Source organism: Silurus aristotelis (genome assembly GCF_946808225.1).
Source record: "Silurus aristotelis genome assembly, chromosome: 13".
Classification (NCBI taxonomy): Eukaryota; Metazoa; Chordata; class Actinopteri; order Siluriformes; family Siluridae; genus Silurus; species Silurus aristotelis.
The window spans coordinates 3332145-3358340 of NC_139586.1; the positions used below are offsets into that span (position 1 = coordinate 3332145).

General features: G+C 38.8%; 2 long non-coding RNA genes across 2 annotated transcripts in view; one reads left to right on the forward strand and one right to left on the reverse strand.

Moving 5' to 3' along the window:
• LOC310735477 overlaps positions 1-26196 on the forward strand; it is a 59879-nt gene that overhangs the window by 12876 nt on the left and 20807 nt on the right. The gene's annotated exons all lie outside the window — the stretch shown is intronic.
• On the reverse strand, positions 131-25814 carry LOC310735462. The gene is made up of 4 exons (XR_014536299.1): positions 25559-25814; positions 17017-17123; positions 7134-7220; positions 131-352 (listed from the first exon to the last, which is right to left on the reverse strand). It is a non-coding gene; the product is annotated as an uncharacterized lncRNA (long non-coding RNA).

A 26196-nucleotide genomic window follows, 5' to 3' on the forward strand; every position in this document is an offset into this window, starting at 1 on the left:
ATGGTTTTGTCAGTTTAGCTCAAACTCACCGACAGCGTTGAATGTTCACCGAGGCGAACGTGGTGCTGAAGCCGTACGAGTTTGACCTCCGAAGGTTGATGTGAGGGAGAGGAAACATCAGCTGAACCATCCAATAAGACCTGTGAGCAGCTAGGAGCCAGTCACCATTAAAACTCATGGAAATACAGAATTCTTTTTTCTTTCTTTTCCAAAAAGCATTCAATGAAATATTAATTTCGGAGGTGTTCATTCTCACCATGTCAGGTCACATTCGACATCACACACACACACACAAACTGTATTTCTGTCTTGGAGCACTGCAGGATGGCCTTAATCCAAGTGACAACAGCCTCTGTAAAAGAGAGAGAGAGAGAGAGAGAGAGAGAGAGAGAGAGAGAGAGAGAGAGAGAGAGAGAGAGAGAGAGAGAGAGAGAGAGAGAGAGAGAGAGAGAGAGAGGATGGTTTTACATTTCGAGATTCTACACATCAGGAAATTTTGCGGTCTTGATCACTGCATAGTTCTATAATTACCACACAACATTTTCAATGCGTGCAGGTGTGGAAACTTCAGCTCCTGGAAAACCGAACGACTTTGTAATGGCGGGGGAAAAAACAAAAGAAAAAAAAAAAAAAAAAAAAAAAAAAAAAACACTTCGTGAAAGAGCAACAATTCTTCACCTGGGGCGCATTCTGCGTTTTGGGTTTAACAGGTTTGGCTTGTCGACTTTTTTTTTGACATGATCGCCATGTTTTTTTTCCGCTCTAGTCAGACTTGTAGACAAATCGACGAGCTCTGACGCTTTCTTATTGAACATAAATAAGATAAGACGACGTCTGTATTGGCTGCGAAGCAAATCTGTCCCGAGTCGCAGCTGGTCTGAGCCTCCGGGAGCAACGAGCTGATAGAAACGACACGATGATAAAAGTGTGGTACAGTTTGTAATCAAAGCGTTGGTGATTTTTTTTTGTCTTTATTTTTTTCAAAAAACTCCGGCATGAAACACCTTTTGATTTGTTGTTATTAAATGTTAAAAAGGTCTCGCTCACCAATTTCATATACTATTTGGAAAATAAGTTTATTTAATAGTATTGATGGATGGTGCAGAGGTGCTTTGTGCTGTGATCTCCTCAGCTGATGCTTTGCTTCCAGGCAACACAAAATGAGGCTTGAATAAATAATAATTAGAAAAAAAATAATTATAATCAGTGTTTTTCACTACTGGAAAAAATGCATTGTGTGCTGGTTCAAGACACAGGACATTAAAAAAAAAGTGCATTTTATTTACTATACACTCCACATCCCATAATGAAAAAGAAAAAAAAAAAGCACCAACTATTGTGATGACTTCGCAAATGTATTCAAAATAATACAACAAACAAAACAAAACAAAACGTAAATATCACATTGGAGTAATATTTTGCTTGGACACTTAAAAAGTATTACAGAAAGCAGTTGTTTTTTTTCTGGATCACCTTCAAGATGTTTCTCCTCTGAGATTGGAGTCCACCTGAGGCATGTTCCCTCTGATTGGACATAATTTGATTCGTACTTTTGTTTGTCGCTCGGCTAAATGCCACAACTAGAACTACATTATATGAACAAAAGTTTTAGAATGTCTTTGGAGGTGGTAGTATGGAATTTTCAATTCACTTTAACTAGGAGACCCAAACCCTGTTCCAGCATGGCAACATCCCTGTGCACAAAGCCGGCTCCATGAAGATCTGCTTTCCATGGCTTGGAAGATGTCGAAGCTCTTGAGTGGCCAGTTCTGAGCTCCCACCTCTGCACCCCACCTACATCAGTACCTGACTTTACTAACATCCCTGTGGCTGAACACAAATCTCCATAAAAACACACCAAAACAGTGTGGAACATCTTCCTGGAAGAGTGGAGGTTATTATAACAGCAAATGGGAACTAAATATGGAATGTTTAAAAAGCTCATGGTGTCCATAAACCGTTGTTGCACACGATGCACTTTATGCGGCGAGGACGCTTATTTTAGTCCTTAGCTTTGAGTTCTGTTATGTGGCTCCATGTTGTGTGATGTGGCTCTCTGTTGTTTTATGTAGCACCAGGGTTCTGGAGAAACGTTGTCTCATTTCACTGTGTACTGCCTCAGCTATATATGGTTGAAAGCATTTTGACTTGTCCATATAGTGTATGCAAAGATGAAAATGATGAGTCCCAGCAACAGCAGCAGCAGCAGCAGCAGCAGCAGCAGCAGAGGACTGCCTGAAGAGCTCAGAGACAGAGATTGTATCAAGACACTCCTGTAAGTGGCCAGATGGAAGTCTCTTCTTAGTAATAATACACATGAAAGAAATTTTTGTTGGTTTTGACCCTCCCCTCTCCCCCTTAAATTCCTAACACTCTCTCGGTCTCTCTCGGTCTCTCTCTCTCTCTCTCTCGACTAATTGCCTCCTTCAGAAAAAAAAGTCTCTACTGTGGCATTCACCAGCCACCAATTTCCTGAACACAGAAGCACAGATGCACATACACCATCCTTGAATCTGAAGTCCGCACCGAATAGCGTGTTCGTATGATACATGAATGTGTGTAGATATTGTCCATCTAAAATTTACAGCTCTATTGATAGATTAGCACAAAAACTTATATATAAATATATAAATAAATAAAAGAGTGAGGGTTACGTACTGCATCTACAAAAGCCGGATTGTTAGGAAACTAACCAGGTGTTTATGACACAATGTGAAAAGATATCGAAAAAAAAAAAAAAAAGGCCTGTACTGTTTTATATTACTGTTACACAAATTGCCATTATTAGACACTGCCTTCTGTTAAAAATCACTTTTCTGGACTACACTGCTCCATACAGCTTCAGGACAATATTAAAATACACCAGATACAAGCATTAATAGCTTCTAATGTTAACTGCTGTAAAAGTTGATGCGAAACTTAAAAATGCAGCCAGTGTTGAGTGATTAGGACTTGGACTATCTGGCCATAGCGACATTTCATCCTAACAAAAAGTTCTACACGTTTGCAGTGGTTCTCACATTCGGTACAATATTTGGCAATTATTATTATTATTGTTAATTATTATTATGTTGATAAATCATTCCAACACTCACAATACCAATAGACCCTTAAAAATTTTTTATATATATATATATATATAAAATTATATATTTTTTAATTACATTATTTTATGCATTTTAAACATTTTTATGATTTTGCATTTTGTCGTTGTTTTTAGCTGTTTTTTTTTATTTTTTAAACAATTATTTGTTGAAATGATTTAAATGAGATTTGTTCTTATTATTAATAACTGCCATAAAGAGACAGAAATCGAAATGACACAAGTGGAGGTGCATCTGTACTGTAATGTATTTGTGCCCTCAGCCATCCTTAACAGCATTTCAGACTCGGCGTGAGCAGAAAGCAGGATCTGAATTGCTTATGACACGGGCCAGTTCATGGTGACCGAGAAGCTTTCTCAAGCAGGTTTTCGGATGGATGGATGAGTGAGTGAGTGAGTGAGTGAGTGAGTGAGTGAGTGAGTGAGTGAGTGAGTGAGTGAGTGAGTGAGTGAGTGAGTGAGTGAGTGAGTGAGTGAGTGTGTGTGTGTGTGTGTGTGTGTGTGTGTGTGTGTGTGTGAGTGAGTGAGTGAGTGAGGTGTGTGTGTGTGTGTGTGTGTGTGTGTGTGAGTGAGTGAGTGAGTGAGTGAGTGAGTGAGTGAGTGTGTGTGTGTGTGTGAGTGAGTGAGTGAGTGAGTGAGAGAGTGAGAGAGTGAGTGAGTGAGAGAGAGAGAGAGGGGAAGACGCATCACAACCTGGAATTAAAGTTTCATTTTAACAAAGACCCATCACGCTCATCAGGTCATGATTACTTTTTTTTTTTTGCTTTGTTTTCACAACCATTTACAATTCTTATTTGCTGACTAAGGGTTTCTTCTTAACTTCACAAAAAATTTAACTTCAACATCAACATTTTAATCAGTGTTTTATCAAGATTTAAAAAGAGGATGATTATGATTAACTTCCAAGTCGATTTTCTTTTTAGATAAAATGAAAGGAAAAGATGAAATGATGAGGGAGAAGAAGAGAGAGGATAAAAATAAAAAGGTTGATCAAATGAATATGATTTGTGTGTGTGTGTGTGTGTGTGTGTGTGTGTGTGTGTGTGTGTGTGTGTGTTTGGGGGGGAATTCAATTTGATTCAGACAATTCAGAACCTTGAAACTGTAAGGTTTCACCTGTACGTTCTGAATTGAAGTATATAATGGTTTGAATTTAATAACCCGAGTTATTATCCTGCACAGAGCCCTGACCTCCTGGACTCCACTGAATACCTTTGGGATGTAGTGGAACAGCGACTGAACCCTAGACGCTCTAAACATCAGTACCTGATCTCACTAATGCTTTTGTAATTGAACGAGCATGACTTGACTTGGGCTGTAGTCAGCGCTCCATTTCATCCAAAAGGTGATTAATAATGTTGAGGTCAGAGCTCTATAGCAGGCCACTCAAGATCTTCCATATCTTCATGGAGCTGGCTTTGTGCACAGGGACAGTGTCATGCTGGAGAAAGTTTGGGTCACCTAGTTTAAGTGAAGGTGAAGTTTCATTCTTCCACAACCAAAGACATTCTATACAATTGTGTGTCTTCACCTTTGAGGCAACAGTTTGACGAAGAACCACAAACGGCTGGAAAAGACCGTACACATTTGTCCTTAGTGCGGTGACATTTGTTTACACCTTTTACCCCCAGACTCTTCCACACACCCTGACCTGTCCCTAGAACGAGACACACGAGCACGTTTGCTATGATTGCCTCTTTCACGCACGACCAGGAGAGTTCTCTGAGAATAACGACTTCAGAGCATGTGGGCCAGGTGGAACCTCGCTAATTGGACATTTTAATTGCAGATGTGAATTAATAGGCCCAACACTGACAATGTAAGCACATTTAAACAAAGCTGTGAGTAAATTAGGAGCAGACGCTGTGTTAAGGAGAAAGGCAGATTTTCCCATGGCAACCCGCAGGTCTGAATCCCGCTAGTTCAGCACTGAGACTGTTATGGGCTTGAGGGCGGTGGATTCCACCTACGTGTAGGTGATTGCACAGGCCCTACGCAACGTTCGGCTACGGCTTGTGACTTTTAATATGACTTTCAGCCAACTATTATTTATTTAAAATAGTTCAAAAGCATTTTAGCGCTTTATGTGGAAATGTGCAGTACTGTTGTCTAATATAAAATCTGTGCGGTCATGGAATTAACAAAATAGTGTTCAACACGGGAAACAAGAGACTACGCCAGTATGCATAGAAGAAACCGCTGTGTATTATGCAATTGTTTTTTGAGGGGTTTCTTTCTTCTGTGACTAGATATTGCAGTTCATAACGACTCTGTAACCGTTATAACACGGCACATGACCATCAAGTGCAGGTGTTTCCCGTTTTGGTAAAAACTCTTCAAAGAACTGAATCTCATGACCCATTTTCTCTCTTTAATTCAACCTTATGTGTATGTGGCACATTAATATCTCCCATTTGTGAAGCATGTGTTTATTTTTTAGTTGTTTTGTTAATAATAACAACAACAACAACAACAACAGGTATCTGTATTTACCATTCAAACATTAAAGACATGCATTATTGCTACTTGATCACATCTATTCTTTAAATTCTAGTTCAACCTTTTGATCTGAAGAAAAAAAAAAAAAAAAAGAGCTAAAATCCACTGCTCTCCTGTTTATACTCTACATCGCCAAAAGTATTGGGACTTTTCCAACTACATGTGGTTCTTCCTCAAACCGTTACCACAAACTTGGAGGCACACAACTGTATAGGATGCATTTGAATATTCCAGCATGAAAATGTCTCTTCACTTGAACCAGGAGACCCAAAACCTGTTCGGGTATGACAATGCCCTTGTGCACAAAGCAAGCTCCATGAAGATATGGTTTACACAGGATGGAGTCGAAGACCTCGAGTGGCTATTGAACAGATTTTGGATATACTGGACCACTGACTGCATGGCTCATGACCTCTCCTTAAAAACCCCCCCAATAAAATGCAGCGATAATGTGAAATCGTAACTCCTACAATGAAGCTGATGTGAAATTACACTCGTCCGAGATGGAAGAAAATGAACATGAGTATTTTCAGTTGGATGAGTCAGTCAGAGAGGTGGACTGAGAAATGCAGAAGAGAACTGAGAATGTGGGGGTGAATTAGGAGTACAGTTCAATGGAGGCATATGGTGCTAATTAAGGTTCCAGTATCTGCTCAATTCCTCTTACTAAATATATAAAAAATTATCAAAATTAAAACACAACCTGGGATTAAAATGTAAATTTCAAAATGCGGTTATAGCATTAGGATGCCAATCCATGTACTGAATTTAATACCGAAAGCAAAAAAGAAAACTGATTTTTATTGTTTCTGAGCACAAACAAAAACAAAAAAAATGGCTTATTTATCAATTTCCTTCATTTGTTTAATCACTAAAAGTGTATAAAAAAATCTCCCAATACTACATATGATCAATGCCCAAAAGTGCACAGTATTTCTAACATGTAATCTGGAGGTGAAAGTGAAAAGGATTTGATAAATAATTGTATAAACAAGAGCAACATATTCAGAGATCACAGACAGTCTAGTAAAACATGAAGCGGGGCAGAGCGAGGCGGCGCCGTTTGGTGCACTGCATAGGAATTTAAGAAAAGGACGTGTTTCGACTCCCATTTCCTTTCCCCTTTTTTTATTTTTATTTTATTTTTTATTTTTTAAACACGTAGTGATCCATACAAACTTCTCGGAGTGAAGCCAGAACCTTGAATGAAGCCACTGAAGGATGATCAGTTTTCTATAATCTGGGTTGAACCGAATAACTCAAAATAAGTAAATAGGATGGAGTGAATTTAAAATATGTGACATATATATATAGTTTTTCCAACAGTGACCTCATCATTAGATTTTAATTTGTAAATGAAAAATGAATGAACGTAGCAAACGCCACTGCACTGCATTTTGAGTTTACATATTAAGTATTAGATCATGTTCTTTACAGTGTGGCTGAAACACCTTTCAGTGATCAAATCCTGGAGCTCCGTTAGGAAGAGTAATTCATTAAACTGAATAGTTCCCTTCAACCAACAACTTACCCTCACACTTCTCTTGGTCCCAGATGTGTTTGTTTGCAGGTGCCAGTGAGGTATGGATGCCTTGATAGCCGTCTGCATCAGGACATGCTAAAAAAAACAGAAGAGACCATTAAAAATGATTAAAAATAATAATAATAATAATAAAAAACAGTAATAACAAGAATAATAACCGCCAATCTTCTGGAAAGATGTTCCTCTAGACTTTGGACTGTGTGTGTGTGTGTGTTTGTAGAAAATTGCTCATTCATATAAATAGGATTTATAAAAAGGCAGGTACTGATGTAGATGAGGTGAAGAGGTATGGGGTGCAGTCAGCATTCCCTTTTATCCCAAAGGCGTTCAATAGGTTTGAGATTACAGACCTATAGCAGGCCATGGAAGATCTTCCAAACCATGAAAACCATTTCTTCATGGTGCACACGGGAATAGCCAGGCTGGACCAGGTTTGGGTCTGATAGTTTTAGTGAAGGGAAAATTTTATGCTCCCACATTTTAAGAAAACTGATACAATTGTGTGCCTCCGAATTTGTGGATCAGTTTGGGAAAGAACCTCATCTCACTGGAAAGTCAGATGTCCCAATATTTTTGACCACAAAGTAAGTGTAGACGTATGTACGTACACATATGTACGTACACACACACACACATACATACATGTATGTACATACGTACGTACTTACACATACATACACACATGTACATACGTTTACATACATACACGCATACATACATACATACATACGTACACACACACACCCACTTAACCATAATGGGCCACATTTATTAAGCTGGATATAAATCGATTTATTCGCAAATTGTCCATACAAGTGTTTTTACACTGGACATGAAAATCCCGTCGTTTCAGGGAGGATAATTAATACTTGTGCTTCTGAAAACTAATAAATATAACCCTCAAATAGCCTTTTGGACTTTAAATCAAATATCTCGCTCAGAATACCTTTATACCTGGAAAACATGGTTCGTTTTAATTTTTTAATAAATTGTTTTTCCCCATTAACAGTTTTGAGTAGAAGCCCTTATATTTACAATATAATGAAATGGTATCGAATTGTTTGTGAAAAAATAAAAGATTTTTTTTTTTATTTTTTTTTTTTATAAAAGAAATTTAAAGGGAAGGAAAAAAACTGATGTAACATTTAATCTTATGAGGAAAGGGATGTTTGCAGAGGGACGATGAAATCGGGCTTATAAAATGATTCAGCACAGCGGTTTTTTTTTTTTTCACGAGCGATTTGTCCTTGTGTTGCAGCTTGTTCATGTCCATGTGCACTTTGCTACCCTGTAAAGCCCCTTATTTTTACTCCCTTGCTTTCATTTCAGACTAATTTCCCTAGATTTTCTTCAGGTGCTGTTACGCACATAACCGTTTTTATGGGAAAAACGGTTATGTGCCGTTTTGGGAGCAGAAGTGAGTCTACGAGAAGAGCACGAACTTGCAAATGCTTTTTTTCTTTCAGATAGTACAATTTTTAAATGTTTTATGTTTTCAGCCCTTTGTGTGCACGCATGGCCTTTAACATACTTTTGTGGGTGTTGCTAAATGCAAATGAGCGCTGTCTGGAAATTTACAGGTGTGACACACACACACACACACACACACACACACACACACACACACACACACACACACACACACACACACACACACACACACACACCTTTTATTAAGTATTCTAAATCTGTTAGGAAATTGTTCAGTTCAGCTCAAGAAAGCATTTACATTCAACTTTAATTTAACAGACACGTTAGTGTGGATTTACAAATTCTTTCCCTCGCTAAACAAAACTAATAAGGGAAAACTCTGAAAGGTGAGGTTTTTGGGGGAACGGTCCACAAAAAACATGTCAGTTCCAGCCGTAAACTTATAGAGCAATACTCTAGGACCTCAAAGTGCCAAACGTGTCCCTTAAGAGGAAATAAATGCACAGCGAGCAAGAGAACGACACGTGTGCGGTGCACGTGTAGGGTAAGAAAGCGTCGTCTCGTTTCTTGGTTTTAAACACGCACCACATTCACTCCCAATTACACGAGATAAAAATGTGATGACTCGTTTAAGTTTAGGGATTTAAAATGCACAATAAATACCATTATTATCTTATTATTACTATCCTCCACAGATGCTGAATTTCATTCCAGGCTGCGGTGTTAGGGATGTATAGGGTTAGGGATGTATAGGGTTAGGGATGTATAGTGTTAGGGATGTATAGTGTTAGGGATGTATAGTGTACATAGGGTTGCAAAGGGGCGGCACATTTCCAGAAACTTTCCACAGGAACTTCATCTGGAGAACTTTGGAAATGTTCAGAAATTTATGGGAATGAATTAGAAATTTGTGGAAATTTATATAAACTGTATCACACATAAATATAAACATTTTGTTTGGTCATAAGCTGACATGCATGTAAATTAAAATAAATAAAAAATAAATTTTTACTTTTCTTTAAGCTTCAGAGATTTATGAAATAATGTGTGTTATGGATTTTTCTTCAACTACATTTAAGTTCCCTGTAATAGGCCAACCTGCAATTCTGTAAATTCCCAGTTTATTCACATGAATTCCTGTCAATTCCCATATATTCCCTTTAATTTCCATTCTTGAATTTTCCAGTGGAACTTTCCAGTTAACTTTCCAGTCTTAAATATTGTGCAACCCTAAGTGTAAGACATCAGGGAGGTGTGAATCTGAAGTTCTGCGCCCCATAATCATTTTAGCAGACGTTCATCACAACGATCTCATTTGTATGTCTGAACTGCTGCGGGTCAAGGGCCTTGCCCAGGGGCCCATTAGTGGCAGCTTGGTGATGCTGGGATTTAACTCAGTCTTTTAATCAGACTCTGTGCATCTTAACCACTGAGCAACTATTTCCAATAGGCTTTCTTCTCTCCTGCTGTCTACACGGTACGAACCTTAATAACCCGCTGTCTGCCGGAAGCAGAGCAACACAACGTCCCTCTCTGATACACATTACTTGTCTGGACTCGCCGAACGCACAAAGCAGTGAATGTCTTCGCTCTCCGAAGATAAATGAAGATTTGAAATGAAGGAAAGGAACATCGCGTGACGTTTATCAGAGCGTCGTCAGGAATTCAGCGAGCACCTACGCCACATGTGGTGGATACTGATGACGGGAAAAACTCATGTACTTTTGGAATTCAGTTTTGCAGAATTACCTTTTACCTCATTATTATTTAATAATAAAAAAATAAATAATTCAAAATGCTTGCAAATGTTGGTAAAAACCAACCAAGGATGTTAATATGTAGAAGACTAAACTTTTCTACACAAATAATGAAGGCTACTAAAGGCTATGCATCATTAGGAAGCTGAATTTAATACAAAATTATAAGCTTAAAATGTACATCATAAATATAGAAAAAAAAACACACACACAGCTACCGATAAGTGAGAATAATCCAACTATATTAAATTTAATATTACACATCTGAAAAGTCTCATTCGAGCAGCTCCTCCTTGCTCTCTGGAAGTCTGATTAGCTGCGGACAGACGTCTGCATGGCATCAGCCAGTCGAAACATGTTTAGACGTCTGATCTGGGTGGTCCAGAGTCAGAGACAAGGCCTTAGATGTTTTAATTGTCTCCATCCTTGGGCGTGTCATCGACTTGAAACGGCTCAGAAATAACAGTGGCTCCTTTTCGCCTGTGTCGTGCTGCTGCTTTTTTTATACTTAAAACAAAACGCACCACAGATGAGCCCAAGCGTTCAGCTCATCAGGGATTCCGCCTTCGCTTGAAAATCGACTGTTAGTGTTACAATTCCATTTCCTGTGACTAAATTACAACCTTGTTTTTTTCCCCATTGACTGAGACTGGATCCACAATAAAGCCTAATACAGGGATCAGAAAGTCCAGAACAAAGAAGAGGCAGCAGAACGTGTCGATCCAGAATCCGCTGCAGATTTATAAATTTTTTAATTTTTTTTACTTTATATTTTTAATGTCACAGTTAATCAGTGGGTGATATTAAACGCTGTTAGACCACAAGTGAGCCGAATACACAAACGTTACAGAGCGCCAATACACAGCAGCAACATCTAGAGGTAGGCATCGAGATGAAAGGGCGTAATAAAGTCACAGACACTAATAAAAGACTGTCGCCTCCGCCAAAGGAAGTCTGTAATTTACAATGACAATATCAGGGACAGTCACGGAACTGGAGATGAAGTGGGGGGCTGCGGCCTTTTCTTTTTCCATTTCCATTTACTCCATGGCCTTTTCCATTTATCAAGTAAATAATAATAATAATAAAACATTCAAATAAACCAATTTTTTTTTTTTTACATTTTCCTGTTGAATCAAAGCTGAGCAAATTTCCTGAGTTTTAGAGAAAACAATACAGTGCAACTCCCACATGTGGCCTGTGGTATTAATCTTTTTGGATCTTTATTTGTCAGTGTGAGTGAGCAAAAAGCCCCTGAGCACACTAGTGAATCTACGCAATCTGAACGCATCCTCACACAGTCTGCTCGAGTACTGGATTCACTGGTTGTGTCATTCATTGTTTAAAAATCCTTGCAGGATCTCAGTATAATGTGTTGAGTTGAAGCACATACAAATACCTTAAATGTTAGCGCAAGTCCGTGTGAGATAGAGAGAAGGAGAAAGAGATGGAAATAGAGTGAGTGAGCGAGTGAGCGAGCGGCTCTAGTACTCATTTTCCCAGCAGCTGCCATTCTCGGGAGAGGAAATGCTTCCAGGCAGCTTTTTAGTTCTTTAATCAACAGTAAGAAAAGAGCCTTTTGTTGTTCTTCTACCACTTTAAAAGAGCTTTCAGTCATCCTGAAGTTCAGAGAAATCCTGAGCATTTACATTTTTTTTTTTTATTTAGTCCACGTAAGTTTAGTCTACATACACTACATGGACACCTGATTATAACCGAAGCGTAGTTGTGGCTATTTATACTACTGTACTGATGTACAAATGTGATAGGGTTAAGATCAGAGCTCTACAGCAGGCCACTCAAGATCTTCCACTCCAACCCATGTCAAGCTCATCTTCAATACATTTACAGCATTTGGGAAAAGCCTTATACGGAGCGATTTACAACTGCACAAGGGCGCATCTTGAGCAAGTCCAAGCAGTCTACTAGTTCAAGTTAATGGGAATTTAGATGGGGTTTGAACTCATAGCCTACCGATTCAAAGTCTAATGCTTAGCCGCTGAGCTACCACCTCACTTCGAGCGCATAGGAATAGGAATCTTGCTCAGGGTTCCAAAAGGCTAGAAACGGCCCTGTTTACGCCGGATGTAACAGGAGAGAGAGAGAGAGAGAGAGAGAGATACCAGGCAGAGCTGACGGCGTGTATGGGGATGTGTGTGGGAAAGCGGCGGTTGCCAGGTGAAAGCGCGCCAATCCGTGAGGTAACCCGCGAGTGGGCGTGTCCCAGCGTGAGTACGAGGAAAAGGAAAGTGAATGAAAAACTAAAAGAAAGCAACGTCTGTTGAACCGCCTCCCTTCGTCTCTTTCTTCCAACTGGGAACCAGTGAGATCTGTTACAGTGATGCAGCAACTTGAATTTAGCAAATCTTGCGCAGTTCCTCTCTCTGATCAGTGTTGGTAAACTTAAAACTAACATATCGCCAAATGACAGAGGAAGCATTTTTTTTTTGGCTACCAGTTTGGCGGTGTTCATCACCTGCTCTCCGCTCACACCGGAAAGTCACGTGACCACACGTGCACTGCCTAAATTGAGATTGCAATACGATTAATCGTGCAGCACTGGTCGGCTCAATAACATTTCCATACTCTTTGGAGCGACAGCAAAGTTTGCAACGTGCGTGCAGCGAGAAGCTTCATATGCAAATATGGAGCGAATTGGTGCAGCGACCACCAACGTTAGAGGAGACAGTGGAGCGCACGTGAACCGTTTCCTGATTTATGGAATGCAAGTTGTGCAACTCAGATAAAGGTTTCTATGGCAACCAGTAGTAGAACACTCCTGACCGGTAACATGGCAATATTTATATATCTTATTTAATCTGGTCTATTCATATTGGAAACAGTTTTTTCATGATTAAATATTTAAAACACAGAACAGTCAATGTTTAATATCTTAAACACTGACTGTTCTATTAACAAGAGTCTCTTAAATAGTGAATATACTATTAAATATTTTCATATTCCAAAGTGTGATATTGATGTTAGCTGCCTGAGATTTAGTTTGAGATTTAATTGTCTAATCTTTCCTACTCAGAATTTCGGCTAAAATGCATACTGCTATTAAATCATAAAGAAAGATAAACCAAATACTAAGATTTTTTTCCCCTCACTTGTAATGAAACATTGCACACACAAAAAAAAGTACTACAGGCTTAAATAAGAATGTAAAATAGGGGCATTAACTTCTCATTCGGACCCAATTGTGTGTGTGTGTGTGTGTGTGTGTGTGTGTGTGTGTGTGTGTGTGTGTGTATATGAAAGACCTTGCTGTACATTAGTTATCGCTCTCAGCACTCTTACCCCCTAGTCTCATTCCAGAGCGGATACAAAGCCAGCTCAAAGACAAAAAAAATAAATAAAAAAAAATCCCACTCTGGGGCTGAATTCACCTGCGGTGCGACTGTAACTGAGGGCTATAAGGTGTGCTGTTAACCCAGCAGGAGAGGACATGCCTAAAGTGCAAGAGAAAAAGGAGGTGAATGAGTCTGTGAATGACTCACAAGAAGACAACAGCTGGAGGGGTCATCGTTAACAGGAAAGAGTAATGGGAAGAAGAAGAAGAAAATGTGTGTGTATATATATATATATAAAAAGAGTGAGTTTGAGCTCTTTCTTTGTAGCAGGTAATATTACCACACTGTAAAATCATGCTCCATGTACACAAGAATTGTGCTTTTTGAACATCTAATTTCATAGTTTAGTACCCATTATAACCTAACTCTAACCCTTATGACCTTCACTCTTCCGGGACCCAGGAATTAGGGTTGCACAAGCCAATGCACTCTTGGTGCCCCGTCCCAAGCCCGGATAAATGGGGAGGGTTGCGTTAAGAAGGGCATCCGGCGTGAAACGTGCCAAATCAAATGCTGATCACGAACCAGAAGGATGATCCACTGTGGAGACCCCAAATGGGAGCAGTCAAAATAAGACGACAAAGAAGAAGAAGACGAAGACGACTCTTCTGGTATATATATATATATACACACTTTTTATTTTATAAAAATTACAGGAAGAAGCAGCTATTACAGGCTCCCGGCCAGCACGTTTTAAAGTCTGCGTTACCTATAATCTGGCAGCTCCAGACTGTCTGACCACTTCAAGGAGCTGAGATGATTTACTTGTGCTTTTAGTGCGGATAAACAACCCTCACTCAGTCTAAGTGGCTGCGAGTTCGTATTGGGAATAACAAGTGGCAGCAAAAGTCGAGCAAAAACACACAGATGTGTACATGATAAATATCGCGGTTTATAATCATCACCAAGACTTCAAGTGCTCTAAAGACTAGAGGATTTATAATGCATATGATTTATAAAAAATGAAGAAGTAAATCATTAACGAATAGCAAATCATTTGTATTAAACTATGGATGTCATGCTATTTAATACATTTTTTTTATCTGAATAATATATTTGAAAAAAATATACCACCCCTTTTTCTACAAGAAATAAATAGTAACTAAACCAGTTTCAATTCTATGCTTTTTTTTTTTAATAGACGTTTTTTTTTTTTTTGCTCTTTTGCTCTATGCTTGGATTTTTTTATTGCAGCCATCTTCCATTTCATTCCACACTGACAAAGTGATAAATGTGAGAGATTTTATGGTAATGCTGTAATGCTCAAGTATTGGGACCCAAGTTTTCCTGCCATATGTGGTTCTTCCCCAAACTATTATAAGAAAGTTAAAGGCACACAATTGAATCAGATGTCTTAGCTGCTGTAACATTAAATTTCCCCTTCACTAGAAGACCCAAACCTGATCCAGCATGGCAATGCCCCTGTGCACAAAGCCAGCTCCATAAACATATGGTTTACATGGGTTGGAAGAATTCGAGTGGCCTGCTATCGAGCTCTAAACAAAACCGTTTTAAACACGTTTAAACACCGACTGCACACCAGGCCTCCTCACCTCACCTACATCAGTTCCCGACTTTACCATCACACTTATTACAAGAGAAAATGTGGACGAAACGTGAATTGTAATGTTTAGAAAATATAACATTCGTCATAAAATGACGATGGGGCACGTCAAAGAATTGGGCAGGCAAGTTATAGAGTTCCTCATAGAGGTGGATATGAACAGGCTGTGGTCAGTTTGTGTTAAAATGAGGTCAGCATGCAGGGTTTATACAGAGATCATTTGTGTTTGAATGCCAATTATAAATAATACAAGACATCCTGGACATGACTGGAAATCTATTCTGGTTTAAAGAATACCACACAGGGTGTATTTAGGCACTAACTTTTATCGGTCTCAGCAGAAGAGATGTGCAAAATCAATGTACTGTATTTTCCGGACTACAAGCCGCTACTTTTTTCTCACGTTTTGAACCCCGCGGCTTAAACGACGAAGCGGCTAATATATGGATTTTTCCGGGGTTTTTCCCAGTTTCACAAACTTCAAGATAAAAAACTGAACCCCATAACATTAGACCAGTGAAATTGCCAAACGGGTTCAGGTGAACCAATGAAACTTTTTATATTAAATCATAAACATGGATGATGTTCCTCTGCGGCTTATAGACAGGTGCGGCGTATTTATGTTCAAAATAAAACATTTTGTAAAATTCAGAGGGTGCGGCTTATATTTGGATGCGCTTAATAGTCCGGAAATTACGGAAATCGATATTGACTTTGGTCACAGAAAATGTGTGTGTGGTTTTTATATGGTGTTTTCCCTCAAATCGTGATAATTTACTCGGAAAATGTCATAATAGGAAAATTCCAAATCATAATTGGATATTTTTAATTTAATATTGGTAATATAAATTGAAAAAAAAAAATTTTTTGTTCTGAGGCCAAAAAAAAATAAAATAAATAAAAACGCCATTCTTATACCCTGAGGCTGAATTTTGTAAAATATATCAACGATAAATAAACAAATGTCTAATTTCTCTGAAGAATCTGACTAAACCAAGGTTAAAGTGATTCCCATTACTTCAGGTGTTGTTTAAAAGCTAACAAAGGGCTTGTTATCAATATAGTTGTGTAATTGTACAATATTTGGATTCGGAAATGCAGATTTGTTCATGAAAGAATGTGAACATGTGACCAGCATGCTCTCCGTATATTTTAACTTGAGGAGAAATGCAAATTAGGACCACTGGTGTTCAAACACAGCATTTGCTTTACATGCACAGTTAACAGGATCTAAAAGTTTATCACACATGTTCATGTTTTCTGTACTGTCATGCATTTTATTTCCTCCAGTAACACAAAGAAGAGTTGTATAATCTGCAGTGGAAACTACAGACCGGGTCTCCAACATACTATACATATTCTATACAGACCAGTTTAGTTGTGAAAATATTCTCACAGGATGGCTGGTGGGGGGTGCGTGTATCCTTGTGCAGTTTCGAGGGCTTTATTGACTCATTAGCTAATGGATCTCCACTTATTATACACATGGGGTTTGGAGAATGTGAACTGGCCATTGAGATTCATTTTAGAAACTAGTCATATTTTCGGTTACAGGTTGCATTCTTTTTTCCCTTTTCTTCTCCAGAAGCTGTCTGTCTCTTTATTATCATTGCTTGTTTTTTATTCTCACCTCCTCCACAAAAAAAAACGTTCAAGGGTTTACTTAACAGGTGAACCTGCTGCAAAAGCGGAAAAAAAAAAAAAGTAAAATCGTGCCTTATGCCTCACAACAGACAAACTATCCTGTGAGGAAAAACATCACTTACCATCATTACAGCTTTAAGAGTCCTGAGTGATGCCAGGAATGGGTCTCTTCATGGAAAAACCTCAGGAACAGCACATACTTTAATTTTGCATGCTCTGGCTCCCTGACCTTTGAAATGCAAAGATAAAGAAGAAGAAGGAGGAGAAAAAAAAAAAGAATGCAAAGAGTTAAAAAGGCATTGAGCTATAAAAAGGGGCATAATTTTGCCTCTATGAATGTACCCCCGCTATGAAACCCCCCTATGAACGTACTGTCCTGTATAAATCACATAGCAAAGGAGAGCTAATGGAAGCACATGTAAACTTCAAGCCAGACCCTTTAGCATGAAATTGCTAGCAGCTGCCTTCTATTCATCTCCATGTGGCTCGTTCACTTATGGTTTTTAGGGAACAGCTGCACAGATAAAAGAAGAGGACTAAACAAACACTGTACAATGAACAGCAAACACCAAACTACACAAGCGAGCCTCCCTGGACGTGTGAACACTCGCTGCTTGTCCCTACTCTTGAAGGTCCCTTTTCTATATTTCATTTGCCATTTTCGGCGTCCCGCATAGACCCCTATACCCCCACCCCCATCATAACCCACCCCGAGCAGCTCAACCACCCTGAAAAGCAGTGACAGTGCTCCTTTGTTCAACCCCTGCCTCTCGGTACCCACAATCCCCCGTTCTACCACCCACCACCATCCGTCGTCCGCCCACTGGCTGAGACGCAGGCCTTGACAGAAAGGTTTGGGTAAGAGACGGAAAGAGAAGGAGAGAGAAACTGAAACACTGGCAGGCAGCAGGAGGAAGAGACAAAGGCATGCTATTTTTTTTTTTTTTTTACTATTCCTGTACTTTTTCTGTAGACTCAGCACAAAAAAAAAAAAAAAAACAGAGGGGGGGGTTCAGAAAAGGGGCAGGAGTCGTACAGACCTGCACATCCAGCTGAGATACACAGACACCAGATTATGAGCTCTCTTCAATCTTCAATGCTGTGAATTTGAAACGGTTATATTTAAACCTTCGCCTTAAATCACTCCATCCATCCAACACCCCCCCATCCACACACACACACACACAAACCTCAGTTTATATACACAAGTGTTGCAGTGTGTGATTTAAAATGTGTTGACATTTGCAAAAAAAAAAATATTTCTGAAACCCTTTGATATCCCTTGTTTTGAAGGCATGATGTTAGAATGATGATTAAAAAAAAAGACATTTGCTTAGCATGAAACAATTATGAAGGGTCACGTTAATATGCAAATAAACAAACACTTGGACTAACGGGCTGTGCTTCATTTTATTATATTTTATTTTTGGCATCTCCAGATTAAAATAAGTAAAAAAAAAAATAAATGCTCAATAATTCAATTCATCAAACCCATTACAATCGAATACAGAGAAATATTCCTTGAATTTACTTCTAGCCCAGATATTTTACTGGCTATGGTGATTTTGTTGCAGAAATGTCACAGATCTCATCCTGAAGCATTCTTCATTCATGTGTTTGATTAATACAGCGCCTTTCATACCCCCAACTTCACTACACAAAGCATGTACCACATAGTAACACACACAGCAGCTGCCAGCAAACCAGTCGCTGATCACCGCCATTTCCAACAACCAGTCAGATTTCACAGTCTTTTCCAACAACCAGTCACAGCTTGTTTACCACAGTTCCCAACAACTAGTTGATCGCTGTTATACCCAGATCACTGCTGTTTCCAACAACCAGTATATAATCGCTGCCATTTCCACCCACGTGTCCCTGATTGCCACCGTTCCCAACAACCAGTCACTGATTACCAGCCACCGTTCCCAACAACTGGTACAATCAGTACCATCGTATGCAATCTGATAAGCCACTGATCATGATTAATAAATGTATATGCAAATTAGTCCATAAAGCCATATGGCAATTTCTTCCTTTAGCTGCTTTCATCTGAAAATGGTTAGTAACACTAAAGTACATCCTTCACCCAAATCTGGTTGTTTGATTCATATTTGCAACTGGAACAAAACACGTTTAAGTTCAATTTTAAGTACGTTTTACAAAGAGGAAGACGATTCAGAAATGTGAGAGGAAATGTTTAATCCGTGTTGGCATCCTTACCTCCATCCATCTCCTAAAACTGAAATCACACAATAAGCAACACTGATTATTTTGCCCCAGATGTATATAAACGGCTTCAATTGATCTAGAACCCTGCAGGTGTATAAAAGCTTAGTTTAAAGTGCACTCGGGTGAAACAAACAGCCTCAAGTTACACATCTGCATTAGATATTCAAAAATCTTTTTCCCCTCCCTGATTACAGACTGACTGCTTTCATACAAAAACTAACCTCAATAAGCCTGAATGAACTCATCCGTTTAAAAAAATTAAGAAAAAAATACACAAAGTGGCATTAGAATAATGTGGAATTCAGCTGACTGAAAGCTTTAGCTCACCAAGGATTTTAATAAAAAAGGTTTTTTACATAAAGATGCATAATTGTGTTGAGTTTTTTTTTTTAAGAAAGAAAAAAACTTTTTTTAAAGAACACATTTTTTTATGTATTATTTATTTAGAATTTTTTGTATATGAATTTGCCTTTTTTATAAATATAATTTTTAAATATTAATATCATTATTATATTTTATAAAACAGAAAATAATAATAATAATAATAATTTGCCACTTTCTCTGTGCTCTTGCAGAGTTCACACACGCAACTTTCTCTTTTCCAAATGTTCTACATATTTTCAAGGCTTGCTGTACCAGTGCTTAGTTGTTTATTTCCAAATCATGTATCACACCTTTAAAGCTGACATAATCTGTACATAATCATAATCAGTTTTATACATATTAATACTACTACTACTGCAACTAATATTATTATTATTATTATCATTATTATTATTAATACACAATTAACCAAAAAATCTAAAATACTCATAATTATAAAAAAAAAAATATATATATATATAACATATATAGTGAAATAATGTTTATAATAAAATTCACATGATGCAACTAAATTTGAGGTACAGTAATAAATGTAGAGTGAAATAATTAAAAATTAAACCATGAACATATTCAATAAAAAACCTCATATTCCAAATGTTGTTATTTATATAGTGTTTCGTTTATTTTGTGAGGGAGATTAAAAAAATTTAATGAAATATATGACATTCAGATGCCACCTTTGACATTATATAAAAATACAAAAATATATATCTTTTTTTTCATTTAGCTATATGCATGATACTGCCTGCCTACTGACTTCCTCTTGAGCAAACAGCATCAAAACATTTTCCAAAATGTCACTACTTTGATCAGACTCTTCCACCACGTGTTCACAGTTATTGATCTATAGAATTGATACCGGCTTACAAAAACACAGCACGGCCACGCAAACTGCGTCAAGGCTACAGATTCTGGGTGCTGGAAATCCCTGGGATAAAGGATAACGAGTGTTTCATGCCGGTCAGTCCGGCTAGTTTATGGGAGCTGGATTCTTTCGTTTGTCCGCTCGGACACAAAGAAAAGTGGTAGTGCTTCAAGCACAGACACTTGTAATGTTCAAAGGCTCTAGAGCACTTCTTTAGTTGGAGTGTAGGAAACCGATCCCACCAGGGGTCAATACGTTTCCTCCTCTGACCAACCTTCCGTTACAGTTCTCTGGATTTCGCTTGAGAGCAAACGCACTCGAAATAAAAGGACTGTTTAACATGAATTAGGAGGTGATCGGGGAAGAAAAAATAAATAAAAAAAAAAGGCTCGGGGGATTTAGGATGCACTCGTCTCCAGAGATTAACCAGTCCAATACCTCCATTCATGACGCCGGAGCTTCATGATGAGGGTTCACGAATCAAGTGGCCTCTTGGGAGCTCGGAGTTTATTGTTCCGACGAAACAAGATTTTTCGGACAAACCGATGTCCGAATCTAAACAAAGAAGTCACGTTAGCCACGCAGACACGCACCAGAGCTGAATAATAAGGGTTATATTTTACACTTCGGGATGCTGAAGGAATGCGTGTACCAATTATGAGGTTAATTCTCGTGATTTGATCTGTGGATGCATTGCAACAAAAAGACAATATATCTTTTTTTCAGTAATAATTTAATACATAATCCATTCAAATGAGATAGAAAATGAATAAATTATGAACACGTCATCAGATTCGATGATTGCAGGAGTTTGGGTTTGAATCGTAACAATGGGGCAGGTGATTTTTCCTCTTTTAAACTTTTGTTCTATTAAATGATCTAAACGATCTCCTGAAAGATCAGAGGCGTCACTATAGTAGTCAACCTCATCAAATAAATGAAATAATCACCTCACCAGCATCTGTTCCGCTTTGATGGAGTCAAAAATCTCATTTGTAAAATCTCAGCCACTTGGTTTGCTCTTTAGTTTTTTTTTTTTTTTTTATGCGAACAACAACGTTTTGACTCGTCATATTTGGTTCGTTTCAAAATCATGGCGATTTTAATCGTCATCTGAGGAGAAGGAAGGAAACTGGGACTCGATCCAACTCATTGGCTTGTGCTGTGTGAAGCACCCCCTCAGGCTTTGGCACTGAAATAAGCTCTTACAAGTAACTTTTTTTTATTCTAGATAAACATCTTTTTAGAACAGATTAGAACGACTACTGATCTGAGTCCAGATGTTTCCAGATGCTTCACGGTAGGTCGGACGTCGCTTATTGATCAGCAACTAACGGAAGACAAAAAAAGATTCAAAGAAATAAAACAAAAAATTTATAATAATAAAAATAATAATAGAAATTCGTATTTCCTGACATAAAGAGATGAAGCAGATGTTCACTGACTGACAGAAGAACTAAAAAATTTATAAAATAAAATTGTTTCTTACAGTAGTTCACTGGTGCCAGAATAATAATTGATGCAGCTTTATATGATATGAAGATGAGTAGATGATCCTTGTCACCAAACGTTTTAAACAAAGATGAATAAATAAAAATCTACACACATTTTTTTTTTAATGATTCATGAAGCAGGGAAGCTTCTCAAACAAAAAAAATAATAAAAATTGACCCTAACAGTGGAAAATAAATCTAAAAAATAAACCCTCCTCATGTTTAGCAGAGACCTGCACACCTCGTCTCTTTTCGGCTCTTCACTCACTTCATCCAGATGGTAGCGGGACGTATATATTAACCGCCTCAGTAACTGTACACCGAGGCTAATGGGCTGCATCATGGTTCAGTCCACACAGACATTTATATTAAACTGCATGAACAGCAGCGAGCGGCTGTCACCACGGCCTGAGGTGGTTTCTCTCTGACATGATCAAATGCTGCAATAATTACACCCTACAAGCTCCTGATTAACACATTCATGAATATTACAACCCATTGTTTCTCCTTGTATGTAGGGTTGTTTTTTCCTTTTTTTGGGGGTTAGCTTGAAATTCTTCCTCTCTTTTTTTTTTTTCCTCTTACACAGAAAAACCTCAGGCTGACATTGAGACATGTTGAGAGCAGGACATTTGGTTTAACCCATCCTTGCTCAGCTATGCAGCCTCCACAGCACACAAACAAAATCACAATAGGACGAGCTAAAAAACGGGAAGGTTTATGTCGTCATGGTGTGTTAGCCTTAGCCCTCTTGAATAAAGGAGAGGGTGGGTGTGTGTGTGTGTGTGTGTGTGTGTGTGTGTGCTAAGCTTACTAGAGGAGAGCCATGCACCTGGAGCAGGGATGGGCATTTCAGGGGTCAAGGCTCACAGCTCACATGGGGTGCCGACTAAACAGGCCTGTGCTCCCAGACAACCCCTGCGGCGAGTATACAGAACCCTTTCACTTTTCTCCCCCCCTTCTCCGCTCCTTCTCCCTCGCCTCCTCTGTCTCTCACTTTCTCTGTTTTTTTTTTTTTTTTCCCCCTCGCCCTCTCTAATCCATAACCACTCAAACGGCCAGCGGGTTGATTATGCTCGTCGTTCCTCCACCCTCTCTAGACGAATAAAGATTCGAAAACAATTAACCTCTTCTGAGCCAGACGGTTTCCCCGAGGGAACAGAAAACAAAAATACGCCAACCCGTGAATAAGAAATAAAAACCTGTAGAAAATCTGTAACTAATCTCTCAATAGGTGAAAGTAAAAAAAAAAAAGAAAAGAAAAAAAAAAGGAAGAGTTGGATGCAGGTGCAGAAGCACACAAATTTGATCTAGGCACAACCTGCTGTATTTTTATATACTTTAGCTGATGGTTTGAGTGAAATTCATTCGGATTGTACTGGTTGTCAAAATCACAGATAGGTAATTATATGACCCCAGTCATGTACGACTTGGTGTCGGTTGTCAGGTCAGGTCGAACCTTTGGCTGTGGATAAACCGTCCTTGTGCGTGAGTGGGCCTCCTATTCGCTGGCAGGCAGAATGCCTCAATGGACGTGCGAAAAAGGAAAAAAAAAAAAAAACCCAGCTGGTTGCTTCTATTGAACCTTTTATGACGTTCCTTCAAAGGATTAAAGTAGAGGAGGGGATAGGGGAGGGTGTTTTTTTTTTGTCTTATGTTGTCTTTCCCAGTGCTCTTACACTCAACAATGACTGCTCAAGCAAATAACACTGCGCACGCTACACCTAGGGCTAAACGTTACGACCGTGCGTGCCTTTAAAAACACAAAAATCTGTTTTATCCCAAAAACACATGCACACAAACACAATATTAAGAAATGAATTAAGAAATCTGCACTATAAAAGGGAGCACACATAAATCATGAGAGACATGGAATAATAAGGGGTCGAGGCAAACACAAGCATGTCAAAATTCCAATAAAGTTCTACTATATTCTATAAAAGCGCAATACAAAACAATACAAAAGTTCCTGATGCATGGCTTGATGACCAGGCGAGCATGGCGAGCATGCTATGATCTTTATTGCAGGACAAATGGAAGCTGCGGCACGTACACCAGACAGACCGGGACTGCTGCCCTGCAATTTTGTATGTGCATGCTAAAACTGGCACGAGAGGAGAAAAAAAAAAGAGAAAAGAAAAAAAAAAAAAAATGAGGTTTTCTCCTTCACTCTCTCATATATGGAGACAATGTTGCCTTTCATGTTTTCATGAGGGTGTTTGCTTGTTCATCGCTCCCTTTCCCGTCACTTACAAGAAGACAGTGTAGTTCAGGTTTCCTGTGCGTGTGTGTGTGAGAGTGAGAGAGAGAGAGAGAGAGAGAGAGAGAGAGAGAGAGAGAGAGAGAGAGAGAGAGAGAGAGAGAGAGACACTACAGCCTAGAAAACTTAGCCCCCAACAAACATTGCGTGCCACTCCTTGATTGTATAGTGGAAGAGATGCAGGAAATAAAGGTGGTGGTGGTGGTGGTGGTGCTGGGGGGCAGCCATGGAGAAGGGAAAAAACGAGAGAGAGAGACAGAGGGGAGGGGGGGGGTAGAAAAAGATAGAGAAAGATAGACAGAAAGTGCAATAGAGAGAAGGGAGGTAGAATGAGAGAGAGAGAGAGAGAGAGAGAGAGAGAGAGAGAGAGAGAGAGAGAGAGAGAGAGAGAGAGAGAGAGAGAGGGAGAGAGCAGGCACTGATCCAGACTGAATGAGACTGTTGATCATTATGTCTAGCCTTCAGGTGTGTGTGTGTGTGTGTGTGTGTGTGTGTGTGTGTGTTAGGGGGAGGTGTGGGAAGCAAAAGAGACAGACAAAGACCGATGCGGTACATTGGCAGCGCGCGCGCACACACACGCGCACACACACACGCACGCACACACACACACACACACATATACATACATACATACATACATACATGCCATGCATCCACGCACGCATGCGCACAAACGCTCACACACTCAGGATGGTTGGCATTAAAGCTACTTTAAATTTTTTTTTTATAAATAATTAAATAAATACAATAAAATAAATGTATGTGTGCGTGTAGATAGATAGATAGATAGATAGATAGATAGATAGATAGATAGATAGATAGATAGATAGATAGATAGATAGATAGATAGATACATTTTTTTCCCTCTCTTTCTTTTTGGTATTTAGTTTTTTTTGTCCTTCAAAAACACGCCAAATTTCACATTTTAATTTTTACACATTTCAGTTCAAAAGTAAATATAAAATATAAAAGTGACGAGGGTCGTTAAAAAACCCATTTAAGCTATTTGTTGTAATAAATAAATAAATAAATAAATAAAATATAGTATATTATAGTTTATATATTTATTGTAATAAAAATGACAATAAACTGACGTAAAAAAGTGGGGTGATGTCGCAAACTAATAATAACCGAAATTAATATGCAAACAGGTGCTGAGTTTAAACGATAGACAACATTTATAGTTATAATAATATGAATTTTATAATATTATAATTACGAGCGGTTAATTTCGAATTGTTTTCTATTTATTTGATTTTATTTGATTGAAACGAGCGCGCGAGCTCGAGTTACCTCAGGAGAGTTTGATTGACAGCGCCGCCGGAGTGACACTTCAGACCAAACAAAAGACTTTGAATAAAATAAAAAATTAAATTAAAATAAAATAAAACGAAATGAAGAATTAAAACCCCGGTCCCGGTGATACTGACCGCTCTGTGTGGACCCCGAGTCGTCGTCCCGAGGCAACGAAAAGTCCGTTTTGGTGAGAATAAACCCTGGTAGAGGATGAGGAGGAGGAGGATGATGATGATGATGATGATGGCGGCGGCGGTGTGAGAGAGTGCGAGTGTGTGTGTGATAGAGAGAAAGAGAGAGAAAGAGAGAGCGAGAAGGGAAAAAAAAAAGTTGCGCGCGCGCCGCCGTCTCTCTGACACTTTGAGCGCTTTCTTGCGCTCGCGGACTGAACGCGGTGGGAAAGAGTGGAGGCAGGCGGTCACGTGACCCGCGTCGTGTGGCCCCCATTGGTTGAGCGCGGGTGCACCGAGAAAACTCGCTTTAGGCTCGATCCCAAACGGCTTCCTATTGGAAACGTGTAGTCTTCTATATAGGGCGCGGAAACCTTTATTTCTTATTCAGGGTAGGGCGCTGAGAGAGGTACCATGACGCCGTTTGGTATTTAGCCTTTCATTTATTGGATAAGCAGACGAGTGGAAAAAGCCAATCCTTCGTGCAATTTATGTGTAGGATGGGTGGGAATTAGATTTCTTCACACAACCCCCATTTTTTTTTGCTTTATTTTTATTTAAATTTTATTAAGAAAAATGTAGAAAATATAGTGATTGTAAAT